We start from the raw sequence: 5,517 nt of genomic DNA, 5'->3' as shown, positions 1-5,517 counted from the left end.
TGATGTTCAAAATTATTGTCCATGTTATAAAGTCATTTAAAATGAATTAGTGTCTTTAATGATTACACAAATGATTGTTTTTTAGTGCAAAAATATCAAGTTTAATATTTTATCTTACAAGTGCAAGAAGGAGGTTTGTTGCACACAGGATTAATTTTATGATAAGAAAAGGTTACCAAAGAAGGGGGGAGGTTGTTGTCAAAGAAGGAGGGAGGTTGTTGTCAAAGAAGGAGGAAGGTTGTTGCATAAAATTATGATCTTCTTGCTTTCTTGCTATCATAAGTAAGGTAAATCAGAAACAGAGAAATGAGCTGCACACCAGAAATAGAATGGGAGAAGTACAAAAAATTAGAGAAAGAGAAAATAAGGAGAAACACTTTAGAAACTTATGAGTTCTTGGAGCTGTAGTAAAGTGTCTCAAATTTCGGAGAAAAAAAAATACTCTTTGAGGGTTTTATTTCTTTTCCTTTAATTGATGAACACTTCTATTATTTACTTTATTTTCTATATGTCAATGAGTAACTAAGCTCTCTTCTATGGTTTTGATGAATCTTGTGATTATGATACTTTTTACTATGACTTAGTTTTAAATTCTAGATTTATTTTAGATTTTTGTTATTTATCTCAATTAAATTATTATATAGTTTCATTTACATGTTTAGGATGACCAACCTTTGCATGCCTTAATCAATCAATTGACTAGAAACTAACTACAATTAATTGGTAAATCAATAGGATAATTGATATTAAGATTCTTGTATGATGAAACATAGACACTAATCTTTCAATCACTCAACCTCTTGGTTCATTATGCTTTCTCTTAATTACATTTTTTGTATGATCAATCAAAGAATCAATTTAGGGAATGTTAATTATTCTTTTTGTATGATCAATCTAAAAATTAATTTAGGGAAATAGTTTTAAAGAGTTTTAAAGAGGGATTGATAATTGAGAAATTAAAGAGGAATTCATATAAAACTTGGAATTGAGGTGTTTATATTACAACTGAAACCATGACCCTAGGTTTTACTTTCCATTAATTCAAAGTTGTGTTGTTATATATTATCGTTATAATTTTTATGCTATCTTTACGTTTTTGTTATCACGAATAAACAACAATTTTCATTAGTCTAAATAATATAAATTTTAATTAATTTGGTAGTTGTTAAATTAATCTCTGTGGATACGATAATCTTACATACTACTACTTGGCAAAGTCGTACACTTGCGGAATTTTGCGCAATAAATTTTTGGCGCCATTGTCGGGGATTAGTTTAGCAATATTAAGCGAAAAAGATTTTATTACTTAGGACATTTTTTTAGTTTAGTTTTAATTATTTTATTCAAAAAATAAAAATATTTGTTTGTTTAAATTTTCGTTGTTACTAATATTAATATATATTTTGTTATTATTATCATTTCAATTTTGCTTTACGGCATAGTTTATTAAAAAGCAAAAAAAAATTATTTATTTAGTTGTTATTACTTTTATTAGATTTTTTTGTTATTTGTACATGCTCACTTGCTCCCAGTAATCTATTTTGCTTTTTGATCTAGAAATTCAAGGAACTGCTCCCAGGCGAAGAGTACAAATAAGAGCAATTGGTGAAAAAGTAACAAGAACGCTAGAGAATTATTTCACTTTAACGGTAGATTTTACTAACAGCGTAGCTAACCCAACTGTGGAGGCAAACAATTTCGAGCTTAAGTCAGGCTTAATATCTATGGTCCAAACCTCTACTCTTTTCAGAGGACTACCAACTGAAGACCCCAAAGTTCATCTAAAGAGGTTCATAAGGATGGTGTTTCTACATATGCATTAAGGCTATTTCCATGGTCTTTAACTGATAAGGCTTCAATCTGGTTGTCATCCCAACCTTTTGGGTCTATTACCAATTGGGATCAACTGCCCAAAAGCTTTTTGAAAAAAATAATCTCTTCCATCCAGGTCTACTAAACTTCTAGCTGACATCACAAACTTTGTTCAATTTGAGCAAAAGTCCTTATATGAGTCATGGGAGAGATTCCAAGACACGATCAGAAGTTGTCCGCATCATGGCTACCAGATATGGCAACTTGTTCTCACAATGGACTTTCAATTCAAAGTAGAAGTAGTATTAATGTTGCTTGTGGAGGCTTTATTCTAAAACAAGAACCTGAAGAAGTATATGCTTTGGTGGAAGAAGTATCTACTAATAGTTGTCGATGGAGTTCAAATTATAGACATGTTAAAAATAAAGTTGGGATGTACAAAGTGGAGGCTAATACCACTTATGAGATGAAGGTAGATATAATCTCTAAGCAGCTTGAGACTCTGATGTCTGCAAAAGCTCAACAAACTTATGCAGGCTTATTCTTTTGGTGATGGCCCTTATTCTTCTACCTATAATTCAGGTTGGAAGAGTCATAGAAAAGGCAAGAGGAGAGGAAACCAAATCTTCAAAATGTACTAGTCGAATTCATATAAACGACGGACAAAAGGTTTCAGAATACCGATAATCAAATTTCATCTCGGTTTGTAAATGTAGAAACTCAAATATCTAATATTGTCAATCTACTAGCACAAATACATGTGGGATCATTGCCTACTCAAACCAAGCCAAACCCAAAAGATCAAGCTAAAGCTATCACTTTTAGGAGTGGAAGTGAGGTTAATTCAATGCCTAAAAAGGAAGGATAAACGACTCCAAAAGGGCAAAAGGTACATTTTAATGAGCTTTCTACTAACAAAATTGAGGAAGACCCTGAGTTCCAAGGTAAGTATTTCATTCCCTCAAAGATTGAAAATTGTGCATAATGATAAGCAGTTTGCTAGATCATTCAAATTTAAAAATAAAAATAAAAATTGCATATCAATATTCCTTTTGCTAAAGCTATTTCCCAAATTCCCAAATATGATAGTTTTTTAAAGAAATCATTTTTAATAAAAAGAAACTAGAGGACTTTGAGATGGTTAAGCTTAACGAGGAATGCTCTACTATAGTCTTGAAAAAATGGCCCTTAAGGATCCTGGTAGTTTTACTATTCATTGTACTATTGACAAGTCTTATTTTGAAAAAGCACTTTGTGATTTGGGAGCTAGTATTAATTTGATGCCTTTGACTGTTTGTAGGAAGTTGGGTTTACAAGAACCCCAACCGGCTAACATTTCTTTACAGTTTGTTGACAGATCCATTGCCATCCTCGTGGGATAATAGAGGATGTGTTAGTAAAAGTGGATAAGTTTATTTTTCCTACAGACTTTGTTGTTTTAGATATGGAGGAATATGAGGAAGTACCAATTATATTGGGTAAACCTTTCTTGGCCACCGGAAAAACTTTGATCGATGTTCAGCGGGAAAAAATAGCTTTGAAATTAGGCGATGTAGAGTCTGAATTTAAAGTGTTTAATTCTTTAAAAAATACCATCTTCATTTGTTTATTTTAGCTTCATTAAGGCTAATAATATTAATGATAAGGTTGCATATATTAATTTTGAGAATTTCAGGATGCAAAACCGTTTGAAAAAAATTGTTGTTTTGCATGACTCTAACATAATGGTGGGTGGAGATGAAATTAGAATTTTACCATCTCCTAAAATTGATTCATCACATGGGAAAAGGAAAAATGATATAAACCGCATGATTAGAAAGTTAAGAAGGAGCAGTGCTTTAATTCTTTGGTTATGGTCAGGTTCGAAACGTTAAACAAGCGCTTTGCATTAGGCAAATTTTATGTACTTTTTATTTTAGTCTAGTTTGAATTTATTATTTTTGTTGATTATTTATATTTTTAGGAAATAAAAGCTCCAACTACAAGCTCTTTTACGGAAGTCACTTTACCTTCTCTCATTTATTTATTCATTTAGTCTACTATAATATTTTGACTTGAGGACTATGCTTATTGCTAGTTTTGGGGAGAAAATGTATTTTGATGCTTGACCTCTTGTAGTCTTTGTGACGGCATCTTTGTTGGCTTATTTTACTTAAATTATGTGTTTGAAGTTTATCCAATAAGCCATTATTGTGTTTGATTTTTGAGCAAGGCCTAATGATGATCATGTTGTTAGGGCTAAATTGAAACTTTGAAATTATGTGTGCTAGATTAAGAGATTCCTTAGTTTTGACATAAGAATTTTCTGTTGTGGATAAGTTGAGGTGTCTTGAGATCCCTAATTTGAAGTAAACTAAATCCTTAACATAGTACAATTGAGGAGTAAAAACTCCATGAACTAACGGACAAGAAAGAGAAGTAATTGACAACTTAGTCTAAATGTTTCTAGTACTTAAAATAAATCTCATGAATAAAAGGTTGAGTTGTATAGTTAAATCAAAGAAAAATTTCCCTAGTACTTGAGAAAAATAAACATATGTGTTATAAGATAAGGATGGAAATTTACAAATAAGAAGGATTGAAGGAATTGATTGAAGAAAGTATCAAGGCATTGAATGCTAAGAAGCAACGAGGTTAACCACACATACTTTGAATTGTAATTCATTTTACTTAGTTTGCAAAGTGTAGAAGGTGTTTGACTTAGTCTATAAAATTCAAAAGGATTCTTTCTCTTAGAACAAGACTTTGCATGAGGACAAGCAAAGGTTTAGTGAGGGGGAGTTGATAAACCTATTTTTATAGGATTTTAAGAGGATATTTACACTTGTAGAATTTTACGCAACAATGACACCCATATTTGATCTCCAGATTGAAGACATAATGGTTGCTGAACATTCTGATTGTTTTTGGTTGTCTTAAATAAAAGACAAGAGACACATGAATCAGTTTTGGGATCACTAAAAGCCTGTTCTAGATTGATATATTTTGCACATTGTAACACCCCGTTTTTCAAAGCGAGGGTGTATTTTTTTTTCAAAAGAAATTAAAATAAAACAGAGAAATAAACAAGGTAACACCTTTGGATAAGTAATTAAGTCATTATAATTTTCAAGCAGCGGAAAAAGTTCCCAATCCATGAATCCAAAATATTTACATAACAAGAGTAGTATAGTCTTCCAGATTAAAAGTAAACGCAACCCAAAGGAAAGACATTCGTTCCCTCTGTGTCAACCTAGTCTGATCATTTTACAAAATAACTAAACACCCTGAGTGATCTCCACGCGCCCCGTGAGATCCTCCTAACGTAGCTGCAGTCAAGCGTTCCCATCTCCATTCCCGTCCGTAGGGTACGAACCGGTAGGATCGTCCTGACTCTCATCTGAGGGCAAAGCCACAATAATTGTAAAGGGTCACCAACCGAAAATAACAGATAACACATAACATTTAAGTTTTAAATGCACAAAATAACCTTTCAACTAAGCATGCACCTTAAAAGGATTTTCCATATGCTAAAAGTTCATATAATGCTTGCCAATTAACAATGAACTCAAAATGAAGTTCTCAAACCATCAAGTAATACATAACTGACCAAAGCATTGATAAATCAATTGAACAATCGATTATCTAACTCAAAATAAGGACTTTTGCTGAGCCAATCGATTGCCAAATCGATTTGGTCAGTTCTGCTGAGTTTCTGCATGACCA

The 5,517-nt window shown here is 32.0% G+C and overlaps 1 non-coding gene across 1 annotated transcript; it reads right to left on the bottom strand.

Moving 5' to 3' along the window:
* Positions 1-1,955: 1,955 nt before the first annotated feature.
* On the bottom strand, positions 1,956-2,062 carry LOC113785268 (small nucleolar RNA R71). The gene has a single exon (XR_003471408.1). It is a non-coding gene; the product is annotated as a small nucleolar RNA R71 (small nucleolar RNA).
* Between the last annotated feature and the right edge of the window lie 3,455 nt (positions 2,063-5,517).

Source organism: Cicer arietinum, chromosome 2 (assembly GCF_000331145.2).
Source record: "Cicer arietinum cultivar CDC Frontier isolate Library 1 chromosome 2, Cicar.CDCFrontier_v2.0, whole genome shotgun sequence".
Taxonomy (NCBI): Eukaryota; Viridiplantae; Streptophyta; class Magnoliopsida; order Fabales; family Fabaceae; genus Cicer; species Cicer arietinum.
The sequence above is the reverse complement of the archived record's forward strand: the minus strand, read 5'-3'. Positions and strand labels throughout refer to the sequence as shown.